This window comes from Maylandia zebra, linkage group LG3 (genome assembly GCF_041146795.1).
Source record: "Maylandia zebra isolate NMK-2024a linkage group LG3, Mzebra_GT3a, whole genome shotgun sequence".
Taxonomy (NCBI): Eukaryota; Metazoa; Chordata; class Actinopteri; order Cichliformes; family Cichlidae; genus Maylandia; species Maylandia zebra.
Genome location: NC_135169.1, coordinates 35,648,554 through 35,668,203, shown reverse-complemented (window position 1 = coordinate 35,668,203; position 19,650 = coordinate 35,648,554).

Genomic DNA, 19,650 nt, shown 5'->3' with positions numbered 1-19,650 from the left:
CAGCAACATGCTAATAACCACAACAATCATACAGTACATTTCCATTGCACCTCTTTGCTTGCGGCTGCTAGCAACCTCCGGAAAGCGTTAGGATCTTGGGGTTGGGGTATACTCATTTTTTTCTCCTAACAGTTGGTTGCCAGATGGTCACCAAGCAGTCTCAGGCCTTAGATGTAATTGAAGGTTGCATCCATCCATTTCCTGCTTCCGCTTATTCAATTCAGGGTCACGGGAGGCCTGGAGCCTACCCCAGCTGCCATAGGTACAGTCTGGACAGGTTGGCAATCTGTCCCATGGCTATCACTTAGAGATAGATAACTGTTCATGCTCATATTCACACCTACGGTCATTTTAGAATCACCAGTTAACCAAATTAATCTTTGGACTGTGGGAGGAGGTTGGAGAGAGAGAACCCAAGCAGACACAGGGAGGAAATTTAAACACCACACAGAAAGGCTCCAGGCTGAACTCAAACCCAGGACTTTGTTCCTGATTGAATGTTGTGAATGGAATTATCTGACACAGGTTTTTGGTGCACTCTGTCCAAAGACTTTGTGCTTCACTGTTTTAGTTTGTCCCTGGAACTAATTAGGAGGTATTTGTGTCTCTGAAATGCGGTTTATGAATGTAGCTTGATAACCAGTATGGATGACATCATGGCGGCTAAGTCCATCTTTCACACAGAGTTTGTGGTAAGCATATAAAGGCTCTGTCTATGACACATACTCCCACATGACAATTCTACAGTATATATATGTCTCATCACCACATTTCCACAGAGACAGTCATCTCGTGTGTGTGTGTGTGTGGTTGTCTGTTCACATATGTGTGACACATCTGCCAACAGGGATCGTTTGCTTGGTCCGATGTAATAAGGCCACCTTGAAATCCTGTGAGTGTTTGTGCTGTGTCCGCTCAGTTCCCACTCATGACACCCACACAAGGACGTGCGATTCAACCGCATGTAGCTTGACTTTTTCGGTGTCATATAACACACTGTGGCCGACCGCAGCTGTTGTCAAGCTGGACGGTGAACAAAGCTTGTGCTGTTTCATTGTCACTCACGACGCTCGGCGAGTGAATCGAGAGCGCCGGGGTCGAGTATTTCTATCTCTATTAGTTTGCTGCATTTGTTGATAGCACTGCATCGCGGCTGAATGTATGCCTGTCTGAGGAGTTAAGCCTGCCTGAATGCTGGAGAGCAGGCCAATTACATGGCCTGGATTAAATGGCAAATCCCAGCTATAATGAGATGCTATAATGGCCGCGGGGTATCCTAGCAACCGGCAGCACTCAGGTGGTTGTTTGTGCATAGTACGTAGCGCGGAAGATTGTTGTTGTTTTCGTTGTTTGTTATTGTGAGGCAAGTGCAGATACATAAATAGAGAAAATGGAGGGGGCGTAAAAATGTGTGTTGGGGACACAAAAGAAGGGCTAGCAAGGGAGATGAATAGAAAGAAGTAAAGGAAAAAAATAGGAGAAAGCAAGAACAATACTGTGAAGTGGGTGAACTGACAGGCATGTGAAAAGGGATAGAGAGGAAAGGGAGACATGAAGGAAAGATGCAGTGCGAGTAAGAGAGAGAGAGGGGAAAAAGAGCAAGACAGACAGAAATAAGAGAGACAGAGGAGAAAACAATAAGGGCTCTAGAAGGAATTAGGCAGCTTAGAGGGCATTATGTCAGTGTACATAGGATTTAGTGTATAAGTCTGGATTATGGCCTTTTGCTTTGATAGAAAATGCCACCTTATAGGCAATGGAGCTGTGTTTTGTTCTTCAGATAGATATCAAAGAGGACATCCTGCTGCTTTTTTGGAATGCACGGTCAGAAGGTGGGCACTCAATCCCTTTCGCTGGGGAATTCAGATGGGATTTGTAACACCAACCACTCCGTTTCTTACTGTGTGCGGCCAAATGGCCACGGTGCACAATGACGGGCAAAGCGGTGGGACAGACACTAATACAAATAATTAGGCACATATGCACAATAAGCTAGGTAGCTCGCTTTAAAATGTATTCCACCGTGCTGCTCAGTTTCCCTTCATTTTAGATTACAACATTTTGAGCCGTAAAAAGAAACCGCAGACATGAGAAAGTGAACAATTAGAAAGCTGAGGGGCTGTGTTTTCCCTTTTTTGCATTCACATTTCCTTTTGTCACGTTTCTCTCTGATTTTTCTCGCTTTCCAAGAAGAAATATTATCCTCCATTTAACACACAGTGTGAATTTACCATTTCCCTGACAAGTAGCACGCTCATACATTTTCATGTTTACGTTATGCCCAGAGATGCTGTATCAAAAAATGTGTGCACACAGACATTCGAGCAGCTACACGCGCACACCGGTCGATCCATAAGAAAAAATTGTTTCGTCAATACACACCTACACATGTGTACACCCAAGAACCGCTACTATCCGCGTTCCAACCTGCACGTTTATTGTTAGCCGCATGAAGGATGTGATTGGTCTGAAACCCTACACAGTCCTCCTACACAGTAATGTGCTGTTTTGCACCATGAAGCTCTCTTTCAGGTGCCTCAATAAATAGGGCTATTGTGTGGAGTGCATTACCCAAAGGTTTTACTCCCATCTCAGTCTGGGGCTCGTCTCCTATTTGGTCCACTTTTCGCTGTTGAAGTCGAAAGGATTACGGGGTTAGGGTTGTGGTAGAAATCAGTATAAAACACTGCAGGAGCAAAGTAGTGTTTATTTCTCTTTCCTTTTTGTAAAATGGGTTACAAAGTTCTAGCAAAGAAATGATTAATAGCACAAAACAGGAATGAATAAAGCAGCCAAAAACTAATTAAAAACCATACTCAAGCTTTTGCATGTTTTAGCACATTAACTTCTAACTATGCACACTGTGCTGCTGCCATCTATTTTCATAGCACACTGCATTAATCTGATGGCATCTGTATGAGTCAGCTGCATGTCTGAATGAGCAGTCTGGACAACAATTGTACAAAAATTGAGAAAGCAGACTTTTTTATTTTATTTTTTAGGTCAAACCTTGTAGCATTTATTTATGATGAGTGGTTTGCACAACCTTTACCTTCATCCATTCTACCTATGACTTTACAGTATATTTCTCATTCACTTATTGACACACACACTAGTACTGTGTGATACTGTATTTACTTGGTATCGAGCTGAAACCAAGTAATCTTGATGTAGACTTGACATGGACAAAATAATATTTTAACTCATCAAACTTGCATGCTGCCATTACTTTAAAAGATTTGACTGTGATGCATTTTCTCTACATCCATTAGGCATCTACATCCATGAGCTTATATGTGAAAATTTCATTATGTGAAAGCTCCCTCTGCAGGAGGGGGAGATACAGGAGAGGTGGAGGAAGATCTCAGCCTGGGTGTTTATTGTCTTATGTAGTCTGGAAGATGAGTGGATGGTGGGGTGGGTGCAGTTTTCTCTGTGGTGGGGTTGGGTGGACTGTCCCGGGCTCTGTGGGGCCGGGCGGCGCTGCTGCACTGGGCCCGGTCTGGATGGGCCTGGGCCCCCTTTCCCTGGCGGGTCGCGGAGTATGGGGGTGCCTACTGGGGTCAGCGGGGGAGCTGGCCCCAGGGAGGGGTCACTTGCCCCTCCCTTCCTTCCCTCCCCATCTCCAGCTGCCTCCCTCTTCCCGCTCCACCACAACCACCCACACATGCAGGGCCTTGGAGTAGGGGTATGTCACCAGGGTGCAGAGGAGGCTACCCCCCCCCCCTGTCCCCTTCTGGCTGCCTCTGCCTCAATTTTATCCCACAACTTAGACATTCACATTACTCACACTCTCATTACACATACATATAGGATCTTGGGGGTGGGCACGATACACGGAGTCCAAGTTACCATCAGGGTGTATACCTCACCCCTGACGTCGTTGCCCACCTCTCAATTTTAAATACACTTAGTCATTGAGGGCTAGCAGGAGGGACTATGCGCTTACCTGCTGCTCCTTGGCAGGTAGCTCCATGCCCTCCTGGGTTTTAATTGCACCTTAGAACACATATGCATCAACACTACAATGAGCGGGTGGAGGGAGGTTTGGAGTCTTCTCCCACCCCCATTCTCTGCGGCCTGCTGGAGCGGGAGGGCTAGTAGGAGGAGTTGGCCGTCCGACTGCGGTCTGGGGTGTGGGGCCTCCCTGCTGCTGCGGAGTCGGGGTGGTCTGCCTCTCCCCACCGCAGGGAAAAGGGTAACACCACCTGGGTCTGGGTGCAGTCCCCCCCTCCAGGGGCGGGGGCACCTAGACCCGGTTTGTAGAGTACGCTTGGGGAGTGTGATCGTGTGTACAACGTCTCTTTATGTCTGTCTCCACGTTGGTTGAGTGTGGAGTAAGTGCATATGAGAGCATGAGGGTGGGAATGGATGTTTGTATCTGTGTGTGCCTGTATGTCTGTGTCTATATGTCAGGTTGGGTGTCAGGCGCCACCTCTCTGGGGACATCTCAGGCCCTCCAAGGTTTGGAGGCCTATCTCCCCCTACCACCACTTCCCCTGCCAGTGGCGGACTCCCTCAGACATCGGTGCGTTGGTGGTTCTTTGTGTCCGGGGATGGGCGTCCAGGTACACACCGGCTCACTCCTTGGCGGCCGCTTATCAGGGCCTGGAGCCTGGGGCTCGCTCGGGCCACTTCGGAGGTGGGGTGCACACAGGCGCAGCTGGCTGCCGGCGGAGCTCACGGGCGCGTCACTGCAACTCCCCCTGGCTTCTGCTCCGCGGCTGCTGAGTGAGCCCTCATCTGGGACTCTCCTCAGCTCTTTCCGGGACAGTGGCGCAGCTGCCCCTCTGTTGGTCTTCCTTGGTCTCTTGTGTTCTGGGGGCCTCTGGATGTCTGGAGTTTTGATCTCCTCCACACCTGCTTCACGCCCTGGAGGACGGGGCTGTGGCCCCCCCACACCCTCTAGCAGATTATTACATGAAGGAACCTTTTAAAAAACAAAAAACAAGCGCGTCCATGCTCACAGGTGTACACACGGGTGATCACACCCACAAACTACACCCTTTTTGGCTCCTACCTCAAAGCACACTGTGTTCTGTTGATCTTATGTGCTGCACAATAATGTTTAACATTTAGTATTTACTGTCATATTCCCATATATCATTGTGATGTTGTTTATTCTATTACTCTTGTTCTCTTCTGCTTGCTTTCTTTTTTCTTTCTCAGCAGGTGATCCAGGTGATTGATATATGCATTTTTTTTTCTCTGCCCGTTCTGTTGGTTTTTGTATTTTGCCCTTCTCCCCCGTCCCTCTTCTCAGCTGTTTCTCTTTCCCTCTTTCTTTCTCCCCTTCTTTCCCCCAGTCAAGTCCGTCCCGTATTCAGTAAGTGAAAATAAAATATTAAAAAAAAAAAAAAAAAAAAAAAAAAAAAATGATGTAAATGGCCTGTATTTATATAGCGCTTTACTAGTCCCTAAGGACCCCAAAGCGCTTTACATATCCAGTCATCCACCCATTCATATACACATTCACACACTGTGAACATTAATGATGTGAATCTCTCATCTGCTTCAGCGTAGAGCGTTTTCAGAGATGATCTTCTGCATACTTTGGGTGTAACGAGTGGTCATTTGACTTATTGTTGTTTTCCTATCAGCTTGAACCAGTCTTTCCATTCCTCTTTAACCTCAGGGACAATTAACAGAACAATATTTAACATTTCTAAAAGCATTTTTTGCTCAGAGAACTGCTGCTCACTGGATACTTCGCTTCTTTTTTCTCTGTAAAGGTTTACTAGTGTAAATCCCAGCAGCTGCACCAATCATAACACATTCAAAAATCACTTAACTCACCTTTTTCTCCCTTTCAGAAAAAAAAAATAAAAAAAAATATATATATATATGTGGAAAGGGGTCTGAGTAAATATCACTTGCTGCAGGACTGTGCAGGACACGCACACAGATCCCGTGTAAGTGTGAATGATTAGAGAGGGCTAAATGTACAAAACAATGGCAATGCTTTAAAAAGCCTTTTGCTCTTAAGGTAAAAAAAGTGGAGGTGCGATGGCTTTCTCCATCTCGGTATATATGAAGCCGCACGGAGCATTTCAGTAAGCGTGATCTACGTTTGAATGGCAGAATGCCTGCACTTTAACAGCCCGATGAAGCCAGCAATGTTATGTATCCCACGTCTGAAAAGTGCCTAAAAAGGGATTAGAGCTGCTTAAAAGATTTAGCAAGCTAATTCTGTGAAAATAATTTCCATGGCCTAACACTTCAGAAAACTGTTTTTCTTGTTACTTTACCACTACAACTGCCAAAGGGGTCATTTGACCTCTTGGTGTTTTCAATATCATATTACTCTGCTAAAATACAGATACATTTTTATGAGATGTGCAAATCATTGCATTCTGTTTTTATTTGCATTTTACACAGCATCAGAGCTAAGTTTGCAAATATTTAGCAAAACTAATAAACCTCCTAAACCTTTATCTTAAAAAAAGACAGAAAAATGTGCTCATTGACATAAATGATTCACTGGTCATTTAAAACTGTCATTATTACAATCTTTGTTTCGGTTGTACTGCTGTGGTTTGGTCATTGCAGCGCTTGTTTTTCTGTATACTGTACTACTCAGTTTCCCCTCGTTTCAGTCGGTTTATGCTTTTCAGGGCAGATGAAATTCATGTACAGGAATGGCTAAACATCTCCTTGTTTCCCTTGAATAGCTAACCTCAGTTTGCCACTTCTTTATTTTTATCTCAGTTCTTTTTGCCACTCGGCAGAGAGTAGGAGCAAGGAAGTTGAAACTGTCTGAACTCCCTAAACGAAATGAAAGTTATAAGGGTGATGTTACCCTGAACAAGTCACCCCATCATGGCATGACTCACATTTACACAGCCCCTGAAGGCACAAGAGCTCTGATGTCTCCCTCTCTGTGTTTCTGTCTGTGCCTCACTCTGTCTTTCTCAGCACTGTATCTCGATGTCAAATAGAGTCAGTGCCCACACCACAGGCCTGAGGGAACAGAGAGACAAGTCTGCATGAGTCTCTTCTCTTCATCTTTCCCTTGACTTTTCTCCCCCTTTTTCACGAATACAATGGGCAAACATCCACATTTTAGATAGTTATTTTCAATAATTAATTCCTTTCCTGCCAAGAGAAACCGTCAGAAAAGAAATATATATATCGACTGAAAATATTCAAGATAGAGAAAACAGACTTTTAATGAAACCACTTTTCTCCCATGATGGGCATTTATACCCATTCTTTGCTATTCATTTCTATGAAGCACAGCATGCTACACGTTCACCATTGTTAACTACTGCTCGCTTGTTTATTAATGTGCATTACAATCGACACTGGCAGCACTATTTTCGGATATGATGAACACAGATTGTTTAATCAATATGAATGGTTTTCAGAAGCTATCTTTGGGCTTTTTTTTTTTTTTACCCCGGGAAATCAAAGCGTGAATGACAGCGAATAGAAGAGAAACGTGGAAGATTTGTTTGGAAACAAAGGAGGCTGGGAGTAAGGAGAGGGAAGGGCAAGAAAAATAGATGAGGGGACAATTAGGAACAGCAAGTGTTAGAAGCGGTCCAAACACGGATTGAGAGCGGCAAAGGAGTGAGAAAGAAAGAGTCTAAGAGTCTCTTATGATTTATACGGTTATTATCTTTTGCACTTGTGGGTGTGAATTGAGCCTGTCATGCATGCACCCTGCCAGGTCTCCTCTCCTTGTGGTTGGGGAACAGGGCCAGTCCCTGGGGCCCAAAGTTTTGCATTAGCATTCAGTACGGTAATGGGCCCCCATTTGCTGCTTGTCACCATAAGATAGGTGGCTTCGTCCTCGCCAGAGTCCCTCCAGCTGAGTGGGGTCCCGTGTTCCTGTTGTGCTCAATGACCCCTCTCACTCTGTCTGTCGATTTCCTCTCCCTCTTTCTTGGCCGCGCTCTCTCTGCTCTCCTTATTTCATCAGCTTTTCTGTCTTCGAGCAGAACGGCACTAGGAAAAAAAAAGAATCAGCAGACTACAGAAGCCACATCCCATCTGAAAAGGTTCATCTAGTTATTTTTTTACCATTAAGCAGACAATTCTTCTCCAAATGAATGAAGGCTGAAAGCTGTCGAAGTCTGGTCACCCCACCCCCCCCTTCCTCCGTCTAATCTCTCCTGGTCCGATGAGTGCAGTTATTTTCTGGTTTCATGTGGTCGTATTAGGGTTCATGATAGAACAGATGCCGGTGTGTACGCAGGCTAATGAGGTAGCAGAGTAGGGTTCAGAGTTCACCCCTACTCTCCACCGTGGAGACCTGAGTTTGTTTGGAGCAGTGCCCTCAGTGCTGCGTTGCCCTGAGCAGAGGAGACAGAAGATCAGTAAGGTCTTGATCGTACTACAGCGGAGAATATTAATTGGAATTTAGCGGTGAAACATTTTTTTTTCTCCTGATGCTGTGATAGATTTAAGAGGTAAAATGGGGGTTTGAGTACGGCCTGGAAATGCTTACTACAAAAATAACGCGCACGCATCGCTAATGGACGCATCGCTTTGCCTTTCGTCAACAACAAAGGCAGGGAGTTGTTTCTTCATCCTTTTTTAACATATTGAGAATTAAGAGCAAATTTCATTATGTGAAATCCAGCGAACATTGGGAGATCAATGAATCATCAATTTTGCATGGCTGTTCATTAGAGCGCGCTCCGTAATGGCTCGCCAGCTGTTCTGTGAAAGCCAGATCCCTCATAGATGGCGGAGTCAGTGCATTTTCTGACGTGTCGCTTTCACTTTTTTCAAATTAGGGCCTCGCTTGTTCAAATACACTCATCATCCATAACAATGAAACTTACACAACAGTGTGGAAGTACGTCTATCGGGAGGGGGAGTTTAGCGATACAGGGCCTTTGGTGGAGGTGTACGGTGGTAGTATGACAGCAAGAATGGCAGTGGATCCATCGTGTCCTCTGGGTTGCAGTTTGGGCTGCTGTAGATGACATTTGGATGCATTCTGTAAATATTTGATCTGATGGGGACCTTGAGAGTTTGAAGATCAGCGCATCACCTTGACCTCAAGTTGTTCTCAAGCAGGTAGGGAGGCACTGTCTGCTGATTAAGGCCGCTGCCGTTATGAAGTGCTAAGCTGGTGGAAGGATTGGGGAATGGGGTTGTTAACAATCTTTAGGTGGGTGCTACTTGTCAAGCCAAATTTCCTAGTAGAGCCTTGCATAGTAATGATCAACATTAAACACCCGACACATTGCGTGGTTTTAAAGTTGTGTCCAATCAGAAAAGTGCAGACGAACACCGTCACAAGTTCTTTTCTGTCATCTGTTTGCTTACGCACATTCTCTTTTCGCAACTTGTGACTGCAAGTGGGTCACGCAGGAGAAAAGAGATGGAAACATCAAAGGTTATGGGGCATTGTGATGGCCGACATTACCGAGTTTAAAGATTAGCTGCTGATTGATGCACTGGCTGCTTTGTGAAGGTGAGAGGAGCTACTGCCTGAGATCCGTCGGAGCGTAATACCAGGCGACAGCCAGCCTGGTGTTTGTAGCGCAAGCCAAGAGGGATTATGGGTAGTAGGCTTTAATATCTGATTTTAATTAGCAGTTTAACACAGTGATCACGCCTCATTAGGGAACTGGGGATGCTGAGAATGTGCATGAGTATGCCGGAGAGTACCAAGAAAGAGGAGAGTAGAGGAAAGAATATAAATGCTTAAATGGCAGGTTTGTTTGTTGAGAAGGAGTTCAGACAAACTTCCATCGGCTAATAATGGAATGTGACATTGTTTTCACAATAATATACCAACTTCACCGGACGATACAAAAACTGCTGTGATTCGCACTATAATCCCAGCACCATATATTTGATCATTTACTGCTCCACCGTCCTCGGCAGGCCGCCAGGATTCATCTGTTTGTGGGGGTATTCCCCCCCAGCTTTGCCCCGGCGTGTCACTTAAGGATTTAGGGTGAGTGTATCAAATCTGTGAATAGTTCTCTCTAGCAGAGGATAAAAAGATTAAGGCATTTTAACCCCTGGGAAACCAATGCCCTTTTACTCTCTTCATCCAGGAATTAGTCTGGCTCCTCCAATTGTGTCCATTTCCTGGTGTTGATAGTGCAGCGAGGTGGTGGGACACTCAGCAGAGCAGCCAGCGGGCTTGGCTCTGTACCAGAATGCTCAACGGCTGCATGAAAGCAGGGCCCTCAGTCTCGGTAATCTTACAATGGAGGGGTTGAAAAGCTCCAGCGGTCAGCTGGTAACACACCACTGCTCTTTTTCTCTCCTCCCAGTGCTCCTTTTCTTCATCCCCGTCGCACTCGTCAACTCACTCCAAGTCCCCCCTTCTCTGTGTCTCTCCCCCGTTCCTATCGCCGTTCCCGCCGTGCCACTGGTTGTCTATATATAGTGAGATGCATTCAATCCACTTTCAATCCCCTGGGCTTAGTTCAGGGGCTACGCTCATTTTGTCGGAGGCAGTTTTGACCACCTCTCTAGCCCCTCGTATTGCTCTCTACCTTTCTTCCTCACATTTCACTGGATTTGAAAGGGAGCAATATAATGTGCTCTCTCTCTCTCTCTCTCTCTCTCTCTCTCTCTATATATATATATATATATATATATATATATATATATATATATATATATATATATATATATGGTGACAGAGTGTTTTCAGTATGTGCAGAAGTGCAGTAAAACAAAAGGCAGCAAAATAATGCACAATCTCGCCTAATTCCTTTGCTTTGTATATGTGTGTGTGTGTTTTGATCATCTAGAACGAATGCCTAAATTCACGCAAGATGTTCATGAAAATCCCTCGTAATGCTACTTAAACAAAGCAAGCGGAAAGCTTTTGCTCTGCACTTAATAAGCATTAGCAAATTGTACAGGCGTTGCGACTGTGTAAAGGAGAAACATTAAAGTATACTTTAAGAACGCAATGTAAGAGTAAAACATGCTAATACTCCAAAGAGTCCATTAAGCCAGGGGATACATGGGAATTAGGGCCAAGATTATAGAGAAAATAGTTTGTCTGCGTATGAACTCAAAGTAATGACTGGCGACAAGAGGATAAGATCCATTGCACCAGATGTTGCTCATCTCTCATAACATGTTTGTGTCACTCAGACTCTCTCCCTAATGCCTTCATCTGATACCCACATATCCGTTGTTCTGCCTCTTTAAAGGCCCTCTGGTGTCTTCCAGATATAGACCAGCTCTATCACAATGATCATTTGGATGGGTGTGATGGATATCTGTCTACTCTGGTCTCACGCAGAGATCCGAGTCCCAAATGAAATGAGCTGTGATATTTCATTCCCCCATTTTGTGAATCAAACTGAAATTGATTAGAGGGTACACGTAGAAGTATTTTCCACGTGGATGCTCCTCCACCCACGATCCCACCGTTACGTTTGTGAGGAAATTTCCCTTTTTTTCCCCCTGCGTCGTCCCGTCCTCGAAGGCAGCTCGTTTGGGAGTGAGTTTCTTCAAATCAAAAGTGCGAGTCCTTCCAACTTTCACTGCTGGCCTGCAGATCCTAAGTCAAGAGGTGCTGAGAGTCTGACTGTCTTTTCTTTGCCTCATTGAGCTTGCCTTTTAACACCACCATAATTAGTTTTTACCCAGCCTCCAGCCCTGGGTGTCTGGTTTTGTGGGCTGTGTCTCTCGAAGAATCGAACCTGTCTGGCAAACAGAAACAAAGTGCCCCGCGCAACTCCACTCGTTTGTACGCCTCCCTGCCAGATTGCTTATTGAACAGCGGGCATGACAGCTTAAGGGGCTGGAGGGGGCCGGAGAGGTAGCCGGGCAGATTCACGTCGAGCACAATGTTGCAGGACACCTCTAATTTTTTCATCATTTAAGTTGCCCTGTAATTAATCTGCCTGTACATTTAATTAAAAAGAAAAGTTAAGGGTGTAATCGAAAGCAATGCCTGCCTTGTGAGCCGACCCGGAGAACAATGTGAGTGGTAATGCATTGTGGCAGCAGGGATACATCACGTTAGTTAATCTGAAGTTGACCTCGGAGCAGCTTGAAGAAAGGGAGAAAACAGACACTATACCGCGGCAGATCTCTGAGCGGCACAGACAGACCCGCTGTTTATTTCATCTAAATTATTTGAAAAGCAGAATGAATGTGACAGTTCAGATTGGTTACTGCACTCCCATTAATAGCCTTTCTGGTGCTTTGCTTAATTGTTTTTCCCTCTATTCCTGCACACAATCACATGACAAACATGCTACCAATTCATTAAAGGCCTAAAAGCTCGTTTGTTTTTGCGTCAAAATCCAACATCTCGGGGTAAAGATGACTCACAGCGGCTCGCGCTCCGCGATTAGAAGAGGACAGATGCACTATGCTGCACAGATCACTTCTTTCTCGGGCCGCGTTATTTCTCGCCCTCCAACACAAACGAATAATGGAAGAAGGGCAGAGCGATGCGCAGTCAGCTCGATTGCTAATGGCGTGTCATGCTTGATTCTGGCATGCCACCATACTCCGCCAGACAACATCTGTGACATGTGTGCGCAAGGAAGGGGAAACAAAGCAATTTTAGATTTCATTTGAGCCCAGTCAGTCAGTGATGGTCCAGTGACAATGTTCTGTGCTGGGTGGGGAGGGGGAAAAAGTGCTGTGGGTAAATGAGAGTGAAATAACAAGTGGCAGGCAACACAAATAACACAGGACTGATTTTACTGTGTTGGTTAGCCAAAGCTTGGCTGGTGATATGTCACACACTGTGGCATGTATTTTATGAGTGTTTATGGTGCGGATTTAAATACTCTATACATGTGTAAATACTGTTTTGTTTTGTTTTTGTTATCTGATAAAATAGAAGTGGTTTCTGGAAAGACATTAACTATTTGTTTAATCTTTTATCTAAGTGATGGCAGCATTATATTTTAACTAACAATAAGGTTCTCTGGCTAAACGACCATATTGATTTTTGATTTGTTCCTACAGCCTAAAACAATGGGAACTTCAGGACATGTTGAGGAGGTTATTTAGCCATTTAAATCAGCTGTATTGGATCAAGCACATATCTAAAACCTGCAGGACACCGGCCCTCAAGGCCTGGAGTTGCCCACCCCTGGGTTAAACCAACATTACATGGTTATCTTCAGGCATAAAAACAGCTCAGTGAGGGTAAGGAAAGGTCATTGTTTGGGTTACAACATACTCTTTAACTATATTAAACACATTTTATCATCATGTCTTTGCCAAACTGGCCAGTTCTTTAGGCACACATCAACTTGATGAATGTAGACATGTAGACATCGTTAAGACGACCTAAAAACTGAGTTCAACCTCAGTTTTTACATTAAGGAAAAAAATGTGATTTAAGTGACATCATTGAGGAGAATGACCAGACTGCTTTGAGCTGATAGGAAGGGAACAGCAACTCAAATACAACCAAAGTGTGCAGAAGAGCATCTCTGAATGCAAGCAGATGCAGTGCAGCAGCAGCTACAAACAGGCTCACCAAACCTGGAAAACCGAAAACTGGAAAACGTGGCTTTGTCTGATGAGTCTGCTGCGGCATTTTGTTAGTAGGGTCAGAATTATGGTGTAAATGAAAGCTTTGATTTTTCCTGTCTTTGGGCCGCTTAGTACCAACTGAGCATTGTTTAAACACCGCTATATGCCACCACAACATTTAGCATTAAAGCCATTTTTGACGTGTCCATCCTTTTATGACCACAGTGTTCCAGTCTTCTTATGGCTGCTCCCCACAGGATAACACACTATGTCACAAACCTCAAATAATCTCAAACCGTTTTCTTGAACATGAAATTGCACTCAAATGACCTCCCCTGTTACCAGATCTCAAACCCATAATGCATCGTTTGGATGCAGTGGTTTCACATTTTGGATGTGCAGCCGACAAATCTGCAGCAACTGTCACGTCAGTATGAACCAAAACTTTGGAGGATTGCGTCCATACTGCACTGAATTCTGTTTCAGTGTCAGGTCATCTTTCTACATTTAAAGATGTCTGAAACATTATTGAAAAGATAATAAATTAAATGCTCAACAGCAGTTATCATCATTAGCCAACACCGAATCGTGGCTCTCATCTTGACTTTCGATGTGCATCCGTTAACTAAGGGGCCAGTTTTCCAAACTACTCTATTTGCAGTAGATTTGCAGTGTTTTGTTGTGCTGTATTTTTAAACCCATCTCCTGTATATCATTAAACAAAAGATTATTTGAGTGTAAAGGGCTGTAAAAAAACCCCCAAAAAAGTAGGCCAATTTGTTTTCCATTTCCCCCGAATTACTAGTTAAACTTTGTTTCTTCCATTGCAGGATTATGACCCATTCCAACATGGAGAGTTGGTGTGGCAGTGCTCTTACATCTTATTATCTCCTGTGATTGTTAGAAATTTATCAAATGCCCAGAGAATACCTCAGTGTTGCAGCTATGAAAGACTTCACTTCTTGGGTTCCTCAGATGGCCCCTGGAGAGGTGATCTGTGACCTTAAGTTCTAGGTGCTCTTTGTTGAGTGACAACAAACACCTGTCCTTTGTCTCAATCTATTGAGCTATGTAGGTTGAGCCTATTTAGGTGGCCTCTTCCTCAGGTCATGTTCTTGTCCTCTCAACCTCTTTTCTTCTCATCAGTCGCACAGGAACTAACCTTGTAATCTGTCTTTTGTTAATGAACAGACTTTATTTCCTTAGCTTGCGATCTTTTAAGACAGGTGTAACATGAGTTAATATGTCCTGATGTGAAAAAAATCCATAAAGTAATGAGCATAACCCTATGCCCCCTCAAATTGATAAGCCTTTCTTAACTCCAACTTTTTTTTTTTTGCACCCATAGTGAACTGAAAACAACTTAGTGTTTTTTTTTTTAAGTTTTTAAAAAAAAAAAAGAAAAAAAAAGAAAAAAAAAAAAGAAAACAACTTAGTGTACCTGGAAGGAATCATGGCAACAGGTGAAAATTGATAGCTGCGCTCCAAAATCCAATTCAGATGACGAGCCAATGAAAGCTCAATGAATTAGCACCCAGAAAAATCAAATAAAACAATCCCGGGCATTCTAATGGCCTGGCAATTACTGTAACTCCCACATTCATACAAACAGCCCCAGCACAAGCCATGAGTCATTAAGATCAATTTTAAAGGCTGAGCACTTGCGCAGAGGTGGGGTTAGGGAAGGCTTTGTTTACCTGCACTTCCCTTGCAAGGCTGTTAAGAGGATTGACTGGGAAATTAGAATGTTTGCAGAAGTGCTGCTTCAGCCACAGAAAATAAAGCAAGACAAACAAATATGCCATTTTGTTGTCCTTTGCTTATGCACAACTTGATTGGTACGTAAGTATGATTCAAAAGGCACGCAGCAAGGAAGATCGTCGTCTGCCTGCCTGCTGCAGATGTGTTTGCCTCGCTGTTAGAAAGGATCCTTGACATGTTTTATGCATATACACATTTATGTTCTGTGTATGTGTCAAAGGCCTTTCAGTGTTCTTTATCATGCCCTCCATCCTGACACCACTCTCCTCTGTAGAGAAATATTGTGTCTTTATTTACCATTGTTTAATCAAGATGGTGGGCAGGTCGAGTTTAATTAACCCGGGCTGGCGATAAATGTAAATGCCAAATGTCTGCCAGTGCTACAGCATAAAGCTTTTACGATGCAGAGCCCTTTTCTCAGAGGGGTATAAAGCAGCTTCGCGCTGACCCGTTAATTCTGGAGTAGCCCAAGGTTGGTAATGAATACTGTTATGAGACAAGGAAAGCAGCTGGAATTTTACATATATGAGGGATATAATTCTTAGTTACATTTCACAAATAAGATCTTACAACACAGTTCTAATTTGGCTCAGTCAAAGGAATCGTTATAGACAGACAGAGGTTGCATTTAAATTCACTCTTGAATATGATAAGAGGAGATTGTTGCTAGGAGTTAAACAATAAGGCCAGATACATCAGGATTTGACAAGGCAAATATTTAGGGACAAGGCAGTTGTAATGAAATCTTTAAGTATAAGAGTTTAGTAGACCATATAATTCAAGTTAACACTTGCCACTGTTCTGCATAAACTTAGGTTGTGATTAACATTAATACAGACATCAAGAAATGCACAAAATTTTAAGCTAGTATGCTACCGTATTGTTTGACCTGTTCATGATGTTAGCAAAGTTAGCATATGGAGAGAAGCACAAAAACAAAATACAAATAAAAACTGGGTCTTTTTAGCCCATTGTTGTGTGGTTGTTAGAAATGATTAAAGTCATTTTGGCCTGTTTAAAGGTAGCTGCCAGGCAATGTGATAATGCTAAATGCTAATGATGCTAAAACAAAAGGTAATTTCAGGCTATTCCTACGCAACATGGTGATGTCACAACATCTGGTACACATAAGAACCTTCAGATACCTAAAATGTTCCTGTGTGCCAAGTTTGGTTGGCACACAGGTCCAGGAGGAGTGTGCAGACAAAGAAACAAACACAAAGACAGAAATTTTGTGTAGTACAGGAAGGTTTTGGAAGTGGTGTTTGGGTTGTTATTAAAAAAACAATAATGTATCATTTGTTACTATTTTTTTTTAAGTAATCTAGTAATAATTACCGCACATGTTTGGTGTTTGTTTTCTTCCTATCTGCCCATCATGCAGACAAGTGAAGAACTTTTGTAACACAAGTAACAACTTAACTGTAACTGCAATGTGATAACGCAATTCAGTGCACTGTTGAGTTACAGTAGATTACTGCATTACCAAAGAAATGTAATAGTGTTATAGTGTGTTGCATAGATTAAATTTATTTGAACTTGACTTTAAAAGTTAGTCCTGGACTAACTTATAATAGTCACTATGCTAACCAATCTTCAAAACAGATAAGGAATTAAACTGCTCTATCTATTCTCTGTTGAAAATCTCCATTGACACTGTAGAATTGATTTCATGTGTATTTAAACCCTGTACTACAAATAATTTTTATGTATCAAAATCATGTCAAATAAGATAAATATCTGACAAATGCTATTTGTCACATGAAGGAGTCCTAAACTTCCAGTATATTTTTTTCTTAATGTCCTCTTGTTATGTCCACTGCTGTCATACTCCATCAGCCAAAAACTGACTGGCTGTGTAGTTACAGTACTCGGAGCCCGCTATCAGTGAAAAGTGCCAGATGTGTTTCACAGTGTGATCAACCCACAAGACATGTCTGGGCTGCAAGACTGATGTTTATCACAGCTGGCAGTTTGTGGCTGTAACACTGACAGGGTTAGGGGTTCATTTCCCACTAACACCAGCATCCAGTATACTGTAAGGTACTTTAGTCAACAAAGAGGGAGCGAGAGAGCGACAGACAGAGAGAAAGAGAGAGAGCAGCACAGCATTTAGTGATCCCCTTTGTTCATTTCCACAGGCTTTTTAGAAATTTTAAATTTATTTTGACAATCTGACCATCATTTTTCTGGTGCACAATAGGTGTGCCGTATATCTATGAAAATTTTTTTCTACCTAATTACACAGATCATTAATAATTATTAGGCTAATAATTTTCATCCTGTGCCATCTGCCTGCTTTACAATGAAAATAAAGCAATGCATCAGAAAGAGCGTCAAAAATACACGTCCTTGTCTCTTTCAGTTTCTGTTTCTCTTGATGTAGTAGCCTTAGTTTTTTTTTTTTTATCTAGATAACATATATAAGAAATATGTCTCATTTATTTCAGGTGGTTTACGCTACAAACTTACTCTGTGGCATGAGATGGCACTGGGTTATGTAGCTGTGGGAAACTGGGGTCGTGGTTGACTTGCTTTCCAACGCAGCCATGAACACGCACGTTAGCCAAATCTCTTGTTCACTTCATCGCTTGCTCATATATTCGCTCCACCCCTCGCACACTTACTGAGTCCCACCCAGACTTCTAAGTACATGGAGCGGCATGGTGCGAAAGCAGAAGAAAATTGTAGATTCCCACTGTTCTCATCATGCAAGCCCTCACATATCTTGAACCCCTGCGAGGAGCCTCAGCTCTGGCAGTCCCCCCGTGATTCCAGCAGACAATACTGACTAACCCTGACAATCGCATTTGGAGATGCTGGCACTTCCCAGGTGGGCGAGGGGGGTGTCCAAAGTACACACAAAGTTGGATCTGAGCTTTTGCAGTAAAGTTAAAAATAAAAAATGAGAAAATTAAAAAAAAATGCACAAATGTGAAGGAGAAAAACATGTCTTTAGTGCTGCATTCACTGGGAGTGATAGAGCTCATTTCCCCATGCGCCCTTTGACAGAGGCTTGATGAATTCCTTTTTTTTTTGACACTGGTATAATCCATTAACATCTGACTGGTTCATTTCTGTAATTGAATATCATTTCTACTTCACTTTTGAAAACCATGAAGTGGGCTGCAAAACAAACACTTGAAAAATGCTGTGAGGGGTTCAAGATGTTCGGCATAACAGGAACAATTAATTAGTGGAAAGGTGTCATCGATTCCATTCTGCACTCGACGGGTATTGTGTTTTATTCATTATGTTAAAAGAAATGTCTAATGCATGCTGGACACAAATGTTTGCAAAGGAAAGGGGAAAAAAACCTGTAAAAGTTTATCTATTATTCATGTAATCACTTTTAGCATAAGCACTATTTACGTGCTTTGAATGTGTTGTTTAAGTATTTCACTTAAGAGCCCATTAAAACTAATCTGTAATTTGCAATGTGAAACCTTGTCACAACAAAAGCGTAAAAAATGTTTTAAAAAAATCCCGCAAAGGGTGTAAATAGGTGAGAATGTTTGGTTTAAGTATCACGCTGTTTCATATTTTATCACTGCATCCTCTCAGCTGCCTCTTTTAAAGCAGCTTAACGACTCTTGGGGCTATTTTCACACCCACACACGCTGCTGTACCTAAAATCAGTTTGGGGACTTTCAGGCAGTTAACTTACCTGAGGCTATTGGAGCTATTTTTACTTGCCAAGTGCTTGCAACTGCGAGACAGTCTCATCTCCAGTTTTTCTTTTCCGGATGCCTCGCTGGCGCTGCTATTTGATCAAGGCTTTGTCCGTCAGATTTTATTGGTTTATACTGATGCAATGGGAATGAATGAGAAACAGGCCTGTGAAAAGGTCAGGAGTCAAATGATAAAATATGAATATCTCTCTCCTCTGTTTGCTAGAATGATATTACGTGATATTTGGAATGTTTTTTGAATAATTCATGGATGACTGGTGCCAGTCAAGTAGATGGTCCCCATAACAGCTTACTGTCAAAATGTTAAGTTCTTCAAGCAAAACAACCATCTGAAAAGCACACACTTTCTGTTACTGCTGAGTATTAATGTGGTAATGGCCGGGTAATAAAGAAGAAATGAGGAGATAACAACATGGAGATTGGAAGTGTTATCACTTAATTCCCATATTTAAACAGTAATAACTGCAGAAAGGTGGTTAATAAACTGTAAAAGTGTCAGCAACATCATCATAATAAGGTAATACTAGCCTATACTTCACCACATTAAGACAGTTTTACATTATCATGATGGTAATAGTAGGATGTGGATTGGAGTGTGTTTACAGAGCAACCACCTTGAAATTTCCTGTCAATAAATATTTTGTGAATTGTGATTTAAAGAGTTTGACCATCATTTAGTTGCACACATTTACTTCCCAGTGCTGTAATGTGAAATAACCTTAATACCCATGCAAGATTCACAATTATTTAAGATATTTGC